We start from the raw sequence: 22,028 nt of genomic DNA on the forward strand, positions 1-22,028 counted from the left end.
CTTCAAGATCTTAAATTTTTTTCTACCCCTCTTCTCTGATGGTCTCTGAACCTGAGGAGGGGGCTGCTGATATGTAACACTTATTCTCAGCACTTCTGACCAGTTATGAGAATCTGCAGTTTCTGCTACCCACTGAAAAAGGAAGCTTCTCTGACCATGGTTGAGAACTGAACCACTCTATGGGAATAATTATGGGGGGGGGATAGTCTGTGATTTCAGCCACCTAGGTGTCTTCTACAATCTTTTTAGTCATCATCTGGCAGAGAATGTGGTGACATGGGGTCAAAAAGATCTTGAGGCAAGAAGTGGGTGATGTAGAGAATCTGGGGAATACAGAGCACTTAAGATGTGCACATGGGACTTTGTAGCTGTGGGTGTTAGTACAGGAGCACAGAAGGTTATGAGGAAGTGGAAATAATTGAAGGAATGCTTGCTAGGGATAGGTAATACTGTAAAGATGGTCTGGGACTTAAACATCATTAGTGCCATCCTTCCTGAAATGTGTTTCACGTCAGTGTTTTTTGGGGGGTGGCATTCTTTTCCTGACTTCTTGGCTTCTCCTTCTTAGGTGTGTTTTAACAACCTACTCCGAAGATTATACTCCACAGTACAATTACCCACCGCCTGTAAGTACAAGAGTCACATTCTCTACAAATAGTGCATAAGTGGGGAAAAGGGATTACTGAGACTTATAATGTTACATTTATTAAGAAATACTCTCTGCTGCTGAAAATCAATACGATGTTTTATATCTATGATTTACTTTTGGAAATTAATGGATTTTTTTTTTAGGGAAGAAAATATCTAAGGGTTCTAAATACCTAAGGCATATTAATCATTTTCTCTCTTGCTTATTTATTGTTTCTACCTGAATGGAACTTGTATGAAATGAAAACCACCTTTCTATTTATTTTTATCTTATATGCACTTAGAAGTATGGAACGTAATTTAGCTCTTGGAAATTGAGTGTTGCTGTTATGAAGTCCAGTTGTATGGCTTGAACATATTTACATTTAACAATTAGGCAACAGGATTAGAGAGAAAGCTTCACTTTTAAGGCACTTGGGTAGCCAGAGAAAAATCCTAGGTTGATCTCAATTATGAAGCATTGGGGGAAGAAAGGGAATAAGAAGATGGCGACGGGAGGGGGGAAAGAGAAAATATACAACTAAATAAAAGTGGCTTCCTATTGACTTTACCTTTTGCATCGTAAACAGGAAAATACCTATGAAATAAAATTAAAATATTTAACTGCTGACAAAGAAGATTTTAAAATGCCATTATTGTCTCAAATAGTGTGATTTTTCTACTATTAGCCCAACCAAGATAAGTTAAACTGTGTAGTAACAAGGATGAATAAGATCAAAATTTTCCAGCTGGGTAGTGTGACACATACCTTTAATCCCAACACTCTGGAGACAAGAGAGGCAGATCTCTATGAGTTTGAGGCCAGCCTAGTCTCCAAATTGAGTTCCAAGACAGCCAACACTGTCTTGGACAGAGAAAACCTGTCTCAAAAAACAAGTTTTTTTTTCTTCTCACAATACTATTCAGTAAATTGTAAAAAAAAAAAGGAAAGCATACAAATAAGCAACACAGCATAAAATAATTTCTTGAAGAGTTTTCCAGGCCAATGGAAAAAAAATGTGGCAATTTAGCACCCCCTCAAACAAACCAACAAACCAACAAAAACAAAACAAAACAAAACAATCCAAATAAACAAAAAACAAAATAAAAAAACCCAGAATTTCTTACTTGCTCCTCCCTCACCAAGAGGAGATTATTTCTCTGTCTCTAGAATTGGGGCTGTCAGGTGACTGATTTGGTGGTCAGAACATGACAAAAAGGACTTTGTGGTAGCTAGTTCATCTTTTGCAGGCCTGAGTAACTAGGGGGAAGTGGAGAAGGAGCACTGGAGGGCGTGGCTTGAGATAGAGGAAAGCATTTTGGGTAAGGCTAGAGTCTATTTGCAGCTTCTGGTTGGCTGCAGCTCCTGAGGAACTCAAGAAGAGAATGGAGTTGTTGAGTTCATTTGCTTGCTAAAAACAAAAAGATCCCAAGAGCTGATACAAAAATCATGAATGTGTAAGGTGTACGGTTTTTCCTCCCGTCGCTTGTCTGGTCCCGCTGCGCGCCAGCCCCAATTAACACACTGAGACTCTGTATTTGATATAATTCTGTTGGCCCATTACTTGTTTCTTATCGGCTAGCTCTGTCTTAAGTATTAACCCATTTCTGTTAATTTAATATTTTTACGTGGTCTTCTTACCGGGAAAGGGGCCAGCGTCATGTCTCCCCAGTCTCTCCATCTTGACCCTTACTTACTACTTTTTCTTTTCTCCTTGTCTCCTAGTCCCACCTATCTTGCTTTCCTATTGGCCAACAGTGCTTTATTCATTAAACCAGTATGAGAAACATATACAGAATGACATCTCCCATCATGAATGAAAGACACAAGACTGGAAAACTGATCATAAATAAAATGGAAAAGTTTAGTATAACTAAAACCTCAAAGGATTTTTGCTTTTTATCAGAATTTAAGATTATAAGGTTATTTGAAAGAGCAAATAGAATCATGTTTTGAAAAAAGTTGTAAAGCCAATTTAACTTTTCCAATTTAAAGAAGAAAATAAATTAATGATACTAACTTTATTGGGTGTTACTTTCTCACTAGGATAATGTTAATACATTATAACCACAGGTAGAATTGTACAGCCTTTACATTGTTCATGAATAGTACTTATTAAAACTTCATTGAAGGTTAAAAAGGTAACATCAATATGTTTATTTCATCAAAACCACGTGAAAATATAGAGGAAATTAAAAACTTGGAGAAGCCCTCAAAATGGTGGCAAATTGGTCATTGAATATGAAATTTTGGTGATTTTTAAAAAAATCTCTATATATTTTTAGAATTTTCCAGTGTAACAGGATATATGTAAAAGCTTGTTTTTAAAAGTTAACGAGATGACTGAGTAGAAAAGCTTTCTCCAGCAAGCCTGGCAACCTGAGTTCCTCCCTAGAACCCACATGGTGGAAGGTAGACGGAAAGAAATGATACCCAAAAGTTGTCCTCTGACCCCCATACACGTTAAGATGCACTCCCCCTCCACGATAAATAAACACAAGGAGAAGCACAAGGAAATGAATGCATGCTTCCAAAATGAATTTCGGACCTGTTTCCTTACTTTTCACAAGCTCTGGCTCTATCTTTAAACCAAAGGAAGTGGTGGGTTCTAATTTCATGTCTGGTGTGTGATAAAATACTAACAAAAGCCTTCACTATAGCCCATCATTGTGGGAAAGTTATAGCAGCAGAGGCTTGAAGGAACTAGTCATGTCACATTGTCACATTGTCTTACTTACTTTTCCATTGCTGTGATAAGACAGCATGCAAGGGTAGAGTTTGTTTGGTGTTTAGATACAGAAGGTTAGAGTACATGGTTGCATGCATGGCAGCAGGAGGCAGGATCATCCCTGGAAAAGTAGCTGCAAACTTATATCATCTTGATCAACAAGTGTGAGGTGTAAAGAGAGAGAGAGAGAGAGAGAGAGAGAGAGAGAGAGAGAGAGAGAGAGAGAGAGAGAGGAGTGAAGGAGGGAGGGAGAGAGAGGAGGAGAGAGAATGGCAAGCAGTTTCTTTGAAACCTCAAAAACTGCCCCCAGTGATGCATCTTCTCAGACAAGGCCATACCTCCTAATCCTTCCCAAATAGTTCAGATAAAGGTTCAAATATTCTAAACTATGAGCCTATGAGGGCCATTCTCATTCTAACCACCGCTTAACATTTACAATCAAAGACATACAGAAACAAATGTCATGCTACCTGCTTGCTGTTTTTGCTCAGCTAGCTTCCCTTACTCTTTTACAGTTCAGGGCCCAGTTTAAGGTGCATCTCCCACCTCAATTAACCATTAAGACAATCCCCCACAATCATGACCACACACCACCCTGATACAGGTGATTCTTTGGTAAGGCTGCATTCCCGGCTATTTGGGTAACACAAATTGGTCTTGAAGGGGAAAGAAAGAAAGAAAGAAAGAAAGAAAGAAAGAAAGAAAGAAAGAAAGAAGAAAGAAAGGAAGAAAGAAAGAAAGAAGGAAGGAATGAAGAAAGGAATGAAGGAAGGAATGAAGGAAGGAATGAAGGAAGGAATGAAGGAAGGAAGGAAGGAGAAGGAAAGAAAGAAGGAATGAAGGAAGGAAGGAAGAGAAAGAAAGAAAGAAGAAGAAAGAAAGAAGAAAGGAATGAAGGAAGGAATGAAGGAAGGAAGGAGAAGGAAAGAAAGAAGGAAGGAAAGAAAGGAAGGAGAGAGAGAGGAAAGGAAGGAAGAAAGAGAAAGAAGAAGAAAAAGAAAGGAAGGAAGGAAGGAAGGAAGGAAGAAAGGAAGAAAGAAGAAATAAAGGAAAGAAGAACACAAAGTCAGGTGTGTAGGGAAGCAAGGGTAGATCTGGGACGTGTCCGGAGTGTGGATACGATCAAATTATGTTGTACAAAACTCTCAATGTGGAAAAACAACTCGCCAAGGCAATACTAGGTTGTGCCAAATTGATAGTGAAAACTACCCAGTACAGGCACCTAATTAAAACACCACAGAATATGAAGAACAAAATATAAAGAATGTGATCTGTGTTCTTGGAACACATAAGTGTTTAGCCGTTCTTTTCACATTGTCAGCATCCTTTCTAATATTTCTCCCTTTGCTTGCTTCCATGGTTGCCGTACAACACGCCAGGGCAGTTGTCTGGCTTCAACTGCAGACTTTTGTTCATGCACTTTTATTTTGTTGACAAAATAATTGATTTTGAGGCTTGATTTTAGAGCTGCTTTTCATAACACATTAATGAGTGTTTATGGTATTATATTGTGATTGGATATTTTACATTGTAACAACTGATGGTTAAAACACAGTGGGGTAGCGCTGAACTCTGACAGTGAAATTAGCATGCTCAAAACAAGTGTATAATTCACAGAATACTGACAAAGAAAGCAGAATAACTGTTACCTTGTTAGAGACTTCACCATGTGATCTTATCATGAGTTGGTTTCTCTATTCATTCAGCCTATAACCTTCACATATGCAAGTATCAAACTATTGTGAAAGCATTGAGATTCACATTATTTCACATGTTTGTGAACTGAGACTTTGTTTTTACACTGGTCTTTTTCATCAGCTCACCCCATATTTGTAAGGCAGAATGTGGAAAGTAAGGGGAATGCAACTGGGTGAAGAACTGAGTCAGCATTCCTGGGGTGTATAAGGCAAGGAATCCTTTTAGCTAGGGACGAACAAAATGAAAATAGATTTAAAAAGAGAGAGGACCTGGGAGATGATTCAAGCAGGCAAAAAAGCTCCTTCCACCAAGGCGTGACAACCTGAATTCTACTCCCAGAACCCACACAGAAGGAGAGCTGACTTCCACTAGTTGTCATCTAGTCTCTGAACACACACACACTCACCTTATACAAGTTTTTGTTTTATGACCAGGTGACATTTTGGATTAAAGACTTCAGCAGACTTTTCATTCCATCCCTTTGAAAGCTCGGCAATATTTTAATTCTCCATTCATCTGATAAGTCACTAATATTCCAGGATTGTATTATAGGAAAGGCAGATTCTGAAGTGCCATAATTTTTCCACAGGAAGAGGTCACCATTGTTCTGATGGCCATGTTTCTAACAGTAGTTAGGTACCATACCCCTTTGCCTCTAGGCAAGGTCACAAAGCTCAGTTATGCTTCAGAGGATTTGGGACTAGGAGAGATTTTAATTTCTTCTTTTTAACTGTTTGGTTTCTATAGAAAATACATGTGTGTCTTTTATAAAGGAGAAAAGGTATTTTAAAAATTGAGATTTCTAGGCTTCAAATTTACATGTGGTATATTATATTATTTGGTTATAAATACAAATCATTATCAAAGAAAGATGTCCTCATATAATACAGTCTAAGGAATAAGAAAAATGATGTGTGTTTTTCATATGATTTGGAATGACAGGCCTAATGTCAGCAGCTAGTGATCCATAGGTTGCTGTGAGTATTACTGCCCGGAATCTTTGTTTGCTTGTTTGTTTGTTTGTTTGTTTGTTTGTTTTCAAGACAGGGTTTCTCTGTATTGCTTTGAACCCTGTCCCGGAACTAGCTCTGTGGACCAGGCTGGCCTCTAACTCGAACTCACAGAGATCTGCCTGCCTTTGCCTGCCGAGTACTGGGATTAAAGTCATGCACCACCAACTCCTGGCTACTGCCTGGAATCTAAATGCTGTGATTTACTTTAAAAAGTCAGTTTATCTTTTAGAGTGATTGTTCATATAGATCTTCCTATTTTCTTCATAGAAAACCTTATTAAATTGACTACATTTGTTAATTATGTAGCAATTTAGATTTGTACTCACAGTCTCAGCTCCTTTACACCTCTTATGAAATGTCCTTATGTTTGAGTGTCTAGAATTACAAAACTGCCTTTTCCTTTAGAAGATGTATTCAGTAAAAAAGAAATAGTAAATTCTACCTCAATATATAACAAAATCCCACTAGTTACATATTTATTATTGTTATATCAGATGATTACTGTTATTTTTGTAATATAGCCATTGAGAGGAAACAACATCCAGTAGGAATCAAGTCACTGAAGTTTAATGAAGAAATAAGGTCTGTCACCTAGTGTCACCCAGGGTAGGTAAGGCAGATTCTTGCTCATTTTCTCCCATGGTGTCCTGCATGTGTGCTTAGAAGACAGGAAATCTATAAAAATATGTACTTTGGTTTTGTCCAATGTGACATTCACATCAGTATGCTTGCTGCTTCAAATGCCTTTTAAGAGTAAATAAAGTACCCAAAATGAATGCACTTACGGGCACAGAATGGAAGGATAGCCCTTGCTGTACTAATGCCAGGCAGGCAATGACTGTCATTACAGTACACACAAGGTAGTTTACAGTGGCTGATTTGGCCAGGCAACGACCCATTATACATGTTTATGGATGAGCTGGATGGATGGACAAAGACTGCTTTCAAATTACAGCACAAAATTAGGCAGCTGACAATGTTTCAGAAGACTGGTCTCCAACCGAAAATGACCTTAAAAAATAAAACTATCAAATGAGAAAGGAACCAAGGAAACAAATGAAATCAGTAATAATAGACCATCAGAATGGCCCATTGGAAGGTTTGGAAAACTTGGCTGAAGATTAGATACAGACATTGATTAAGAAACAGCAGAATCATTTTATCGGGGGGAAAATAATGCAGAAGATAATGGTGTGCAGGGTACCCACATAACTTCTGGGAGAGTTAGTAGTGGTTTGTTCTTAGAAGATAGGCAACTGTGCATGGAGTGTGATGATGGGATGGGTTTGGGCCAACCAGTTATGTAAAGATACTATAAGTAGTGTGCTTCAGTCTATATGACAAAACCTGTCACTTGTCATTCAAGTAAGTGGAGGTCAGCTGTGAAACGTACTCACGGAAGCCTATTGTGTCCTACTAGTCTGACTTTCCATGATCCATCAAAGAGAAAGAAGGAAACAGAACAAAAGGATGGCAAGAAGAAACCTTCTCAGCCAGTTTCCCCCCGGGCTAGCCTCCTTCTCGCTGTAACTTCAGTGGTTTCCTCATCTAACCAGGCAGTTTAGCACCCAGCATCCCTTCTTCTTTGCCTTGTATCAGCATGTTTTCTTGAACTCTCTTAACCCTTTTCTGAGCAAACTATGCTAAGGTAACTGGAAATTGATTCATCTCACTGTGTTTTGTTAGGTCTTGATTTGTCTATCCTTTCCAAGCTAGTTTTATTGGTGTCCACTGAATTGGTCAGTCTCCCTGGTTCTTGTAGACCTACAACCCTCTCCTTGCTGCACTGTCCCTATTTCTTCATGACTTCTCTTTTGGGCACCACTGACATTTGGGTTCCAGAACAGTGCTCTCTAGTTTTATCCAACCTCAAAGAATTCATCTGCCCCATTAGCTCTGCACCCATCATTCTAGACATACAGGTTTTGAGTATACAATTTAAATCTTACAGGAACATTTCAAGAAATATGCAGAGATAGCCACATAACTTCTGTTAAAGTCAACCACTGTTTATTCTCTGAAGATAGACGACTGATGTGGGATATGCTGTGAATATGTGTTGCTTTTATTGGTTGATGAATAACGCTCTTTTTGCAAATGGCCAGGCAGAATAGAGCCAGGCAGGAAACCCAGAGAGACAGAGAGAAAGAAGGCAAAGTCTGGGAGATGCCATGTATCTGCTATATAAGTAAGATGCCAGAACATTACCAGTGATAAACAGGTTAGTAAAAATGGGTTAATTTTGTTGTGAGAGCTAGTCAGTAATATGTCTGAGCCATTGGCCAAACACTTATGATTAGTGTTAAGACTCTGAATGTTTATTTGGAACTGGCAGGTGGGAGAGAGACCTCCATTTACATATGGTGCCAACATGGGGCATGTACATCCACATAAGCCTAAGGGGGAAAAAAAAACCAAAAAAAAAAAAATAGGTTCTGAATACACAGAAACAGAGACATTCTGGGCTTTGTCATCTCACTGTCTCATGCAGGCCACTGTACAGAGACACAACAGCATGCTACCTTGAGAATAGCATTACATATTTCCACCATGATACACAACGGCATCTCTAAGCCTCGCAGCATGCTGCATGGCAGATTTAACTTTTGTTCTTACAGACAAAAAAGGTTTATAGACAGTGTGCCACAAGCTGATTGGTGGCAACACATATATTTTAGAGGTATCTTAACTTCAAAATTTGGGTCTAGGGTTATGTTGCTTTGGAAAAGAGGTTCTAGTTTTGTTTCCATAATGATGAGGAGCTGTGGTCTCCTTCCAGGGTATTGCAGCTTGATCAAGCATGATCCCCAGAGAGGTCTCCCACTAACACAACCAATATTTAACCGTAATTGTAAATTTTCTCAGAATCTCCATTAAGAATACCAGTGTTCCTAATCAGCAGGAAGTACTACAGAAAGCTATACCCAAATTCCCAAAATGATTGTTTATTATAAATGTTTGTTTTCATTTAAAGGGGGTTGGTTATAAATGGTTAATGTTCATAGTCAATCTCTTTCTAAAGAAAAAGGGGGCATATGATATACTTTATGCTGGACATGCAGGACCCACAGGAAAATGGCTGCCGAACTTGCCAAAATGAGATGAGATAGTCAGTCCTTCAGGGTTCTTGCTTCATGGAAGAGTCTGCCAGACATTCTACAGGGCACATAAAAACAATTAACAAACTGCCAATATAGGCAGGACAGTTTCAAATTTCATTTTCACTGAGAATTCTACCAGACACTGTAGGCCTATAGGCTGAGGATGGATGCCCCAATGTTACTTAAGAACTTTGGGTGACTGTGCAAGCAGCCAGATATCTCTTTCATTTCTAGGGTTTTGAAAGTTGCTTACAATGCACTTCCTGTTTACTTAGGATACTATATCCTTCTGGGTCTTTGGAGTTGAAGACTTATAATAGTTTTCCTTCATTATGATAAAAGATAAATTAGATATAAAACTTTAGATTCACAAATATGTATAGAGTATCCATCTTTAATTTTAATTTCGCCAAATACAAATAGACTAAATACTGTAACTGTAATTCTTGCTTGATAATTATTTTATAATTTTACTATGTTAAAGTTAAAACCTCCTTTTTTTAATTAGAAAAGGAGAGACAATGTCCTTCTGTATGCTGTGAATATGTGTTGCTTTTATTGGTTGATGAGTTAAGCTGTTTTGGCCAATGGCCAGGCAGAAGACAGCCAGGCAGGAAATCCAAACAGTGATAGAGGAAAAAAAGGGAGCAGCCATGAACTGCTACAGAAGCAAGATGCCAGAAACATTACCTGTAAGCCACAGTCATGTAGTACACAGATTAGTAAAAGCAGGTTAATTTAATTGTGACAGCTAGTCAGTAATATGCCTGAGGCCTTGGCCAAACAATTATAATTAATATTAAGCTTCTGAGTGTTCAATTGAGGAACTGGCAGACAAGAAGATAAACCTCCATTTATAGGCACTCCTTTATCCTACATTAATCAACATGTTAACTAGAGCAAGGACACATAGCTATGGTACAGTTTTCAACCTCTGGGAAATTAATGGAGTACAATTATATAATCCACAGTCCACAACAGATACCATCCATGGTCCTGTGATGTTCTCTTCAGCTATTTTCTCCCTGCCGATGATCACTGCTGCATGTAGAGCACTGACTCCTCTCCAGGCCATCTGTCCCATCACACCGTTTTCCAAGTAAACATTTTGTACTGATGCCATCTCAAATTAGAAATGTCTAAAGTGTGTTTCATAATTATCCCATAAAAGAAGTCTTCCCCATCCCTGTGTCTTATTCTTTTTAGTGGTGTTACAACTCTCCCGGCTTTGCAGATTTGATGCTATGAATCATCCTTGATTCTTTGTACCCAGTTAGCCATGAAAATGCTCTAAGCTCCTTTTATGAAATATCCTTTGTCTACATTCTGCAGGAACCTCTGCAGTAATGCCTAGTATATACACATGAAGCTCATACTTCCCAGTTATCCTTATCTATAGAAAGCTCAGATAGATCTTTCAAATCCTAGTCCTGCCTCTGCGAAACAGGTAGAAATCATGGTCTGGGTAGCACTGAATACTGGACCTGCCAACAATCTGTAGTAATTCAAATGCCTATTCCTACATATAATTATAAACACTCTCCCATACCCACTAAGAAAACATTAGACAAAGATTTTAAGTATTCTGTTAGGGAGTTGAGCATATAATAACTGACTGCAGCTAGTGTTTGAAGAGGAAGAGAGTAACTGGTAGATAGCCTTCTTACCAACTCTGTTACAGTGGAAAACAACTCCTCTCTCCAGATAAAACCTCATTTTCATGTCACAACTTAGTTATTGTAAGGAGTATTTCTCTCTCCATATTTCTCCCTTTCTCTCTCTCCCTTCTATAGCTACTTGAAGTTTTTGTAAAGACAGGATCTCACAGTGTAGCTCAAGTTGTCCTCAAGTCAAGGTAGTCTTTATGCCTTAGGCTACTGTGTGTGTGTTACAGGAGTGAGCCACTGTGCCCAAACCCATCTCTCTTAAAAATACTCTCACTTTCTCAAATATCATTTCCCATTGTCTGTGTGCAGCGAAGAGCTGAAAAATCAGAGCCAAGACTACTATCCTTCCCAAGTCCTGTTCTAAGGTTGGCCTGGCTTGTGTCTGAAAACTTGACTTTTAGGATCACAATTCTCTTATCAGAATGGCTCTCTGTGCCAAAGCTAAATATGCAACTCTCATGGTTTATGCCAAACACCTGTTTTTTCTTCTGCAAGTATAAAATTTTGGTGCATGCAGACTGGGGTTGGATGTGATCAGTGCCCAATAAAAACCCTGGGAATGCATTTCTAATAAGCTTCCTCTGAGAGAGGTTTTACCCTTGTCTGGGATAACAGTCCAGGGGTCTGCACCTGCTATCCTCTGGGCTTCTGCCCAGGCACCTGTTCTCCATGATCATTTTATTTTCTATCCCTTTGAGACAATAAATCATGGCTATGTGCAGAATCTACACACACAATTGCAAGTCTTCCTAGAAAATCATCAGACTCAAGGAGGATTTGAGGTTCTTGGTTCAATTTAATCTCTCTGAAAAGAGGAGAGAACATAGTGTATTAAAAGTGACTAAATATTTGTGCTCCACCCCACCAGGATGGATGCCTTTTGCTGAGAAGCTAAGTCTGCTTCCTACTGTGGAATCTGGGTAAGCTGTGTCTCTGCTGGAAATGGTGCTGTTTGACTTGTGAGGCTAGATGATGAAAAGTAATGTTCATTCCTCCTGACTCACTTTGTGTTCATTCTCAGAACTTGGTCACCACTGAGGAAGCCCAAGCAAGCACACAGGAAGGGCCTGTGTGTTCATTCCAGCCAGTAGCCTCAAGCAGGTCCCAGTGGAACCTACCACCAACTACCAACCACAATGAGAGAATGTTCCCAGGCCCTGACCCTCAAGGCATCCTCAATTTTCAGGCCATCCTTGGCTGATGCCCTAGACATTGTGTTGAGAGGTGCTATCTTTGCTGTGTTTTATCCAAAGAATCTAGAGGTGTTGCAGAATGGCTATTGCTTTATGCTACCAGGGTTGGATGGCCTTTTATGGAACAGCAGGGTTGGTAACTTTCCCTAAGTGGACATCTAGCTATAGAGATAGGTACATTCTCAGCGTCATGATGCCCGAGAAGAATGGAGTTTACATGTGGTGTTCTCTGTGTCTGTCTCTGGCAGGGTACTCTGGGCCACGTGGTCCCTTTCCTTGTTGTCACTAATGGCTAACATCTATCAATGCTAAAATTCACAGCCCTTTCCTTTCTAATCTTGGGTGAAGATGGCTTGGCTCTCTTTCCACTCTAATTGGTACCGTAGATGCCACAGAAGCCTCTGTGACTCCCATTCGGACTCTACTCCAATGCTCAGATTTGCTCTCTTTATTAACACCCCCTTTTCAAAACTGCAGTTCCTTCAAGATCTTGGCCTCCCCATGATACACAAAGTGGCTCAGGATAGATGAATCTTAGAGGTCCCTTCTGCCCGACAAAGAAAGTGAAAGGTGACCAATGTTAAGAATTCTCAACTTGGTTGGAGCCAGGAAACCTCTATGTTTTTCTGATTTCATTATAATTTCTCTACTATTCTTCTTTCTGTCCAGAACAAAGGGGCCCTTCATGGTTAAAGATAACAGATGGGGAAAGCATTGTCCTTTTCTGTTGTCCTGATTTCCTTCTCTTTCAGTTTTCTTCCTAACGTTCTTCAGACTCTGTCTTCTCTCCATATGCCATCGGAGTAAAGGATGCTTTCTGTATACATTTAAGGAAATCTGTGATCTGCTGTTTAGTGGCTGATGTTCAGACTCCTCACACCTGTTCATTTACAACAAGGATAATATCTTGCTAGGTAAAAATATCTTCTTTTGCATGCTGCAAGCTAGCGCTACTTTGGTCTTTGACTTGTATTGTTCTGAAATACATTTTATACTCCCTTTGAGCAAATGAGTGGTTGATACACTGAGGGGAAACACATTAATGATTTTTAAATCATCTCCCCCTGTTTATAGATCTGCATGTTACTCCAGCTTGCTCGTCCAGGACTCCCACCAGCCCAGCTTTGCCTTTGGGTCTGAGCTGCAGTCACTGCTGGCGGGGTACCTGCTTTTTTCATCTCAATGCTTTTGTATTATGCATTGGAAATGTTCCTCGCTTTACTTCCCAGTGAGGCATTTTAATCTTCTCCGGTCCTGATAATTTGCTTTTGTTTCTGAATGCCCGTGTTGTTCACCTGTTCTGTTTGGCTCTTTCTGATTTCCAAGCATCCTCCCTGCCACCAGCTTACCCACTGTTTGCCTTCGCCCCCACTTTCTGGTGTGTGCTCTGTTGCCGCAGTTCTGACTCATTTCCTTGGTCCAAGGGCCTCAGTGTTCTCACGTTGCATCAGAAATTATCTCAAGATGTTTTAGCAGGAAGCCCAAATCCCAGCATAAGCTAAATCAGGCAGTGAAGGCAATCAATTGGCTCACATTTTTGAAATGTTAGACTTTGGGAAAGGATCAATACAACGATGTGTCCTGTTTCTTATGGACTCTCCAAACTGCTCTTTGCAAGTATTGGCTTCAGTGACTGGAGAGACCCTGAGTTTTATCCCCAGCTCTGAAAATAAATAAAGAGGAAAAGAGAACTTGATCTCATGATACACTGACAGCAGGGAAGCCTCCGGTTGCAATCTGGTCTAGAAGCTCCCTCATTTAGATTGGCAAGGTCCTTAATGATTTGTTTTAATCTTTGGAGACATACTGACTTGAGGATGCGGTAAAAACATACCAATTTTCTTAGGAAAATTGATTCTGCCCCTACTTCTAGTCTGAGGTCATCCTGCTTCACACTGGCAGCTCCGCACTGGGAAAAGGAGCTCAAGGAGAGCTGGGGTGCACTCTCAACATTTTCTGTGAAAAATTAAGCTCAAGTCCTCGTTGTTTTCCAACCTCTGGTCACCTGAAATGGGCAAGAGCAGTAATATTCATGCCACGGAAACTGGCTACTGTTACACACTGGCTCATTTGCTCAACTGGCAGGCATGCTGTAGTGCATGTTAATAGGCAGCAACCTTCTTAACCAGTTTCTCTGACTTTAGAATCGCTCCTGTCAATGCACATGTCGATTTTAAACACTTTTACTGAGATATAATTCACATGCCACAGAATTCATCCCTTTTTTAAGTGTTTGGCTTGTTTCACTTTGAGTAATGTTTTCATTCATGCCATAGCATCCATCAGTATTTTATTTCTCCTGGTGCTGAGCAATATCTGTTTGTCCATCCATCAGAAGATGCTGTGTGAATTATTGAGACCCAGTTCCAACCACGGTTCTTAAATCCAGTCATTTCTTCACCGAGTTCAACAATCAGGAGAGCAGACCCTGCCTGTCACCTGGGCGAAGCACTAGAGCTGGCCCTGGTGGTGTGAATGCAGGTGAGCTGGACTGAGGGTGGAGGCAGAACTGGTCCAGCTCCCTGCTGGCTACTAGCTGAGGCAGCACTGGGAAGCTTTCCCCAGTGATGACAATAAGAGAAAGCTGGCAGACTGACCGAGCCAGCTACCACCCAGTCCCAGAACAAGGATCCTGAGGCAGTCCACCCCAACACCCACCTTACCTGTGAACTGCTGGAGCACGTGAAAGGGCTAGACCAGGAGATCCAAAGCTACAGGATCTCCATGACACAGGGCAACAATAAGATATCCAAGAGGAGTCCCAATGAGGGGCCAATTATCTTTGGTGTAGCAGAAGCCAAAGGCCTCGAACCATACCAATGTCTCGTTGCAATGAACACTTGCAAGTAAAGATGTATGGACTAAAGGGTATACTCAGGCCATGCTGAGATTTTGTTTTTGTTTGTTTTTTTAAAATTTTTGTTTTAGGGGGAGGTTGCAAGAGCAGTGGGTGGGAGCAAGGAAATGGTAAGATGAGAGGGATTGGGATGCATGATGTGATATCCATAAAATTCAATAAAAGTGTTTCAAAACCCAGCCTTTTCTGTCTCTAGTCTTTTAATAGTTATGCTTCTAGAATCATTTACCTAAGATATAACACTTTGACTTGTCATTCACCTCATAGAAATACATCACCCTCTCTGCCTATGAAATGCTACGGCAGAAACACATCGACTTTGCATTGGAAACATTCTTCAGATTGACCCCAATAAGGAAAAGAATGAGAAGATTCTGCTTCTTCTGTTTCGATAGTTTGGGCCAATAATACAAAATGCCATTTAAAGTACTTGTATATGACTGATGGACCATGTATGCCCCCATTCCTCCACCAAACCTTCCATCCATCCAACCAACCAAGTGAAAAACAGAAAAGTCCCTCCATCCTGAAAATGGCACCCAATGGCAAAGTCAAAGTCTGAACCATGTAGAACAGCATCATGGACTTATTGTATGGCTTTATGTTATCATAGTTTGTTTCTTGGGTGACACTGGTTCTTAAGTCAGACAGATCTGGCTTGTAACCAGCCTCAGTCACTTAGCACTGGCTTCCTTTACACTTTCTCCTGGGGTTTAGGAAAGCTTTTATTTATGTGATGAATGGGAGTAAGAATCAAACCCCAGTATCCCATTATTTGATTAGAAGACATCAACTCTAAAGTATTGTGCTCGGTCCATAATTGGCACTCCACAGAGAAATGGACACTGTGGTTGAACATATGGTTAGAATGCCATTTTTAAAAAAATCTAAGATGAGAGTGTCTTTGGTAGTCTCTAATGGTTTCATAGTTTGAATGGTTTCTTTCCCATTTTGTTCTAGTGCTTTAAAATTAGAACTGATTTAAAGCAGAAGTCAGGTGATCTGTATTTATCAGATTTTATGTTGTGGATCTGTCATCACTCCTGGTGTAGTCAGACAGATCCAGTGCTTTTTTGGGAAATGGTCAACATTAGCATCATATTTTATTACTAGGGAACTTTTTAATGAATGGCCTAGAGATAAGCATATTAAACTATGTTGAGCTGTTTTGAGTCAAATTTCTCATAGGAATGAACCTCAGATATTGGCATTTACAATTGTCAGAAGCATGATTTAATAATTATTAAAGATTTAATATGGAATAATCCTGACTTGTCAATAAAAGATGTTGAAAGTAGTTAATCCTAATCACTTTGATTTTATTTAGATTATCATAATGCTCAAATTGGCCTCCATGCTCATACTTAGTTTAGAAAATTTGTACATGCATAATAATGTACAGTTTTAAAGTCTTACAAATCAAACTACTGTTAGCTAGATTCTTTTTTCAGGATTGGAACTACTTATAAATGCCCAGCAAGTGTTTGGTTGCTCTTCATTGAGACATTTGGTAAAACCAAATAGTCAGTTGTTGAAAATCCATTTAGCCATAAGAGCCAACCTTTGGAGCTTGTTCCTTTGGATATATACTTCAGTCACTGTTGTTTCTGTTTTCTCACCATAGGCTTGCCCACGTCAAGATGAGTACTCCATAGTCTACAGGAAGTGCCGTTCACAATTTACAGACCTCAATGGCTCCAAAAGATTTGGCATCAACACATGGCACGATGAGAGTGGGATTTATGCTAATTCTGAGGCAAAACAAAAACTCTATTCATTGGCTGGCAATCCTATTGTCCCACATTAAAAGCAATACATAAGCAATTAGACTCTAATGAAATGAGTCTAATGAAAAATAACCAATGTAGCAGTTAGATTCCCTTAATAAACATAGTCTTCCAATCTAAGGAAACATTTATATTCATTTTCTCATGAACTACCCTATAATTCTCCAAATTTAGTATATGTACCACTAAGGTGAGGTACACAACTCTAGAATGTATTTATGGTTTTGTTGTTGTTGTATGGAATATGCATTTCTTTCATTGTTACAAAATGGATAAAACTAGGACTATCCATCTTGTGATTGTTTAGTATGTAGCTAATTTTTTATTTGTTTGTTATTTTTATTATTTTTTGCTTTTATATTCCCATTGCAGTTTCCCTTCCCTTCTACTCTTCCCAGTCTCTCCTCTCATTTTCCCCATCCCACCTACTACTCCTGTTTCTATTTAGAAAACGGCAGGCCTCCAATGAATGTTAGCCAGATATATATTAAGTTGCAGACATACTAGATACATCCTCTCCTATTGAGGCTGGGTGAGACAGTCCAGTAGGATGAAAGTATCCCAAAAGTAGGCAGGGGTCCCACAAGAATAAAAGTTACATCACTATAACATATATGCAGAGGGCCTAGGTCAGTTCCATGCAGGCTCTCTGGTTGTCAATTCAGTCTCTGTGAGCCCCTATGAGCCCAGGTTAGTTGATTCTGTGGGTGTGAGGGTGCTCTGGCTATGACATCTATCACCCCATTGATTACTAGGGTTTATTCGGGTGATCTGGCTGGCTAGGAAGAGTCCTCTTCCTTCTTTACCACTCCATGTGTGCATCTCTCCTGAAGCTGCATCCATAAAAGAGGATGAAACAGAAGACCTTCTCCAAATAGAGAAGGGTAGGTCTTCAGTCAAGGGTATATGAATAGCTGTTCTCCCCTGCTAGAACCTCCAAACAAGCTAATTAATTTTTCCAACAACAAATTATGAAACATTTATTATTACAGTATAAAATACATGTAATACAAAATAAGCAAATGGATCTGATTCATATAGTATACTAAATAGAATCAAATAATATAAAATAGAAAAACAGAGGAGATATTTGGGAGATAGATTTTCCTCAATTGTGAATAGATAGAAGGAGGTATCAACTCAGATGCTTCTCTTAGTGCTTATACTTGGTGCTTTGAAGAATTCTGTCATTTCTGTACAGACAGGATATAAACCAAGGTGTAACAAATCCTGTCAACATTTTCAGAAAGAGTTGTCAGAAGAATACTGTGACAATAAATGAACAAAGAGTTAATATGTAGTTACAGGGTTTCTAGTCTCTCATGAAAGAAAAAAATATGGACAGCAGCTAAGCTAAACGAGTTGATCCAGCCTGCTGCAGTTGTCCGTTGTGCAAAACACTGGCATTTAAGGTCTTGCATCAAAAGGTTGTTCCATTGTCACAGAAATAGAGCAGATAGCTCACCATCTTCACAATTGTCCACGAGGGTCCTTCCAAAATGCCCAGTGTTTGGGGCTCATGTGTTCAGACTGACAGTCAGGGCCTTACCGAAAAATCCAGCTCATCAAAGAACATCTTCTGTTTCCTTTGAATCTCCTAACATCTCAGCAGAGAAAAGAGCTAATTTTATTTCATTTTGGTGGTTCTGGAGATTGCATGCAGGGCCTTGCACATGCTACTCATACCCTCTCCTATTGGGTGACATTCCTAACCAATTTCTTCCCACTTGAAAAACTTCAGTGAAAATATAGCAGTTGTGATATTTATGCCATATAATATGTTTCAATACAAGTATACCATGTACAGCCCTGTGTAGCAATACATGCCTGTAATCCTAGTACTCAGTGGATTGAAGCAGAAGGATCCAATGCTGAAGGCCAGGCTGGGCTACATAGCAAGTCCTTGTCTCAAAAAAGAAAAAAGCCAAAAACAAAACAAACCAATAAAACAAAAGCACAAATCAAATATATAATGTATAATATGCAAGTTGAGTAACTAGTTTTTCAAAGAATTATCATTTCTTTGTGTTAGGGGCATTTAAAATTCTGTTCTCTAGCTATTTTGAAGTATACAATTAATTATTAGAACTAAATTTACCTCGTTGTGCAATAGAACTCAGGAGCTAGATCCTCCCTCCTAACTGGTCCCGTTTTCCAGCTTAGTCTTGTTACTAACTAGTTCTCACAAATTAAATTAACCATATTTGTGATTCTTTAATAACATGATATTGAGCATCTTTCATTGTAGTATTTGGTTTTTAAAATATATCTTCTTTTTTAGATTCCTTTTTATATTAAATTATGTGTAAGTGTTTATGGGGGTTGAGTACATGAGTGAAGCTGCTCATGGAGGCCAAGGGGGCATCAGATTCCCAGGAGCTGAACTTAGTGTGTTTTTGCCCAATATGGGTACTGGGAACTGAACTCAGGTCCTTTACAAAAGCGGTCTGTGCTTATAAACTCTGAGCCATCACCAGCCGTGTTACTTATTTCTTTTAAGATCATAAATTTTTGAAACAATTTTTTAAAAAAGAACATAATCTGAAAATAATTTTTATTTGACTCAAGAAACAACCTAAAAACTTTACTTAGAATTAATCTTTTGAATTTCTGTTTAAAATCAGCAGCAAATTTGAAAGTAGAAGTCTGGACGATCTTAAAGGTTAAAAAAAAAGATGCAAAAAATGCATAGTTCATGTGGATACTTCAATATGTCTGATAACGGTGATGTGGCACATCAGGGAAGGAATATTATGATTACTCACAAAATTCTGCATAAACATATTCTTTATTTGTTTTTCTTCATAATCCTGTTTACTTTATCAGTAACTTTACACCTGATAAACTTACCAGTATTTTTGTTGTGACAGGGCACTAGGAAATCTCATATCACTGTGTAATGAAAGCTTGCTTTTCATTTTAGAAGAACTGTGAATACTGAACAAGTTGATATAAATTCGCTCCTTTCTAGAAGACAATGTGCATGAATGATGGGTATGACTCCCTGTATAAATGTATAAATATGCACTCATATACATGCTGTATAATGTGATCTATCTTGTATAAAAAACGAGGATTTGTAATTTTTCTGTTAGCTTTCTCTAACCACCTGGAAACATACAGACTTAGAACAACAAATGGTGTTTGCTTGGGAAGTCTACTAGGTGGACTCCCTAGTCTTGTCTCATTGAGTTGGGATCTAGAGTGTTCTCATTCTGATAGCAGGCTACTGGCTCAAGGCTGACAATGCAGAGGGTACCCTGGCCACGTGTAACCCTGCAGCAAAGGCAGGTCTTGATGCCACAGAAGTGATGGCTGGCTTCCCAAGAGCAGTGGGTTGGGAAGTGTCTGTGCCTAAGGGCCTTTCAAACATCTGTTTGTGCCAAGTTTACTGAATCATGGCCAGCAAAGGTCCTGAGACCAGCCTAGTCAGTGGGGACTGGCTTTGCAAGGATGCTATCTAGAAGGAGGGGCAGTTTGCATTTTTTTTTCTGTTATTCATAGCACTGTTGCACATTTCTCACGACAAACCCTTCTTTGAAAAAAAAAGAAAAAAGAAAAAACATGCTTCCTTCCTTCTATATAACATTTCAGTCAGAGAACAGAGAGAGACGTTCCCTGTTAAATTAGTGACATGATTTGGTCCTTTTGGGTGACTTCAGGCTCACTGATCTTGCTCTGGCTGTTAGTGAAACAGGGTCAAGACAATGGGTAAAAAGTGTTTTCCACACAATCATCTGCTCCTATGAGTGAGTGTTCATGAAGAGGGAGTATGGGAATTGTGTTACCCTTTATTAATATCAAAATCCATGCACAATGATTACAAGACAGAAAGAGGAATCCGAGGCATGTCACCAGCTGCTCTGCCATTCCCCCTGGAGAACCAGCTCTCTGTAACCTCATTCCCAAAAGGCATTGGGGAAGCTCCAACTGGCTTGCTGCCAGCTCAACTACCATCCAAGAGACCCCGAGACCCCCACCCCCAGTTCTTATCCGGTCACATATCCCCAGAGAAGACCTCACCCGTTGGGTCAAGCAGCCCCAGTACAACTGGCTTTCAGACTGAATTCCCACAACATGCTCAGAAAATTAATGAAAACACAATCGATATGATTTGTTTAAAATATTTGGCTAATTAACATGCTTAGACTATCAAGTATTTGATGATCTTGCACAAAAGGGGGAACTGTAGGATTACATTAAGACCATCTTACTTCCTGTACAGCAATCCTGGCTGTTCCAGAGCATTCAGTCTGCTGAGATCTTATGTAAGCTAAAGCATGGATGATGTGTTTGAGATGAATATTCTGTGTGGTTCAGTTTGCCTCACTGACATCCCTGGAGTGCATACACATATTCATAACTTTCAGAAGGCACTTGTGATGCCATTTATTTGTTTTGTAAATTTGGAAGGTACTTATGAACAAAAGACAGAATTTTGTCATCGTGGGTGTGTGGTCTTCCAAACTTTAGCTCTTAACATTATTATTACAAGTTGGTTTCTCATCACATGTACATTAGCTGAACCAACGAAGCAAAACAACCAAAATAAGATGTGGAGTTAGATGCAAGCTTGATTTACCTGTGATAATTACAGATATATAACTCTATAGATGACCCAAGGTTAACCATAAAGAAATAGCTGCAATGAAACAAAGTGCCTTCAGTTTTCCTTTACAGATGTTGCACCTTCCTGCCATCTCCTGCGCCCGTTTGCACCTTAGGCTTCCCTCTCAAAGCTTCATGCATTGCCTTGCCCTGGGCTCTCCATCCTGCATCTGATCTGCTACACACAGCCGGGTTAAACAGGCTTTCCCCTAGAACCTTGATGCCTCTTCCCTGCATTCTGTCTGCCTATAAAACCAGTACCACACAAACACCACCAGATTCTGACATCAGTTGGAATGACAGGCAGGCCTCCTTGAACCATGACTGCAATGGCCTCTGATTGACTGTGTAGTTTAATCTTGGAAAACACTTTTCCAGTAGAGCACCTTTCAGCTGTCAGGCTCTCTCCTTTTGGATGGAAGTCTTTAAACTGTTTTTGCCATTTTTGTATTCTGGAACCTCTTTTGAGTGAGGCCTCGCCATCCACACATTTCCTGGTGTCCCAGTGCAAAGAGTGATGCTTCTCTAATGACACTAATCTCTAAGAACTGCAGCTGCTGTGTCTGCGACATCAATGCACCCCTCTTTTCCTCATGAAACTATACTTTTTTTTTTTTGCTTCTTTCTGTTCCAATATTTTTTATCCAAACTCTGAGAGAAGTTGACTGCAAGCAAGGAATAACAAACATGTCATAGCCTGAAAGGCATGCTGTCTTCAAATTTATTTGCCTAATAAATTATTCCATTG

General features: G+C 39.5%; 1 pseudogene; it reads left to right on the forward strand.

Annotated features, from left to right (window-relative positions):
* Positions 1–16,709, forward strand: part of LOC127213710 (cilia- and flagella-associated protein 95-like) — a 34,559-nt pseudogene extending 17,850 nt beyond the window's left edge.
* Positions 16,710–22,028: the final 5,319 nt, after the last annotated feature.

This window comes from Phodopus roborovskii, unplaced genomic scaffold (assembly GCF_943737965.1).
Source record: "Phodopus roborovskii unplaced genomic scaffold, PHOROB, whole genome shotgun sequence".
In the NCBI taxonomy this organism is placed as follows: domain Eukaryota; kingdom Metazoa; phylum Chordata; class Mammalia; order Rodentia; family Cricetidae; genus Phodopus; species Phodopus roborovskii.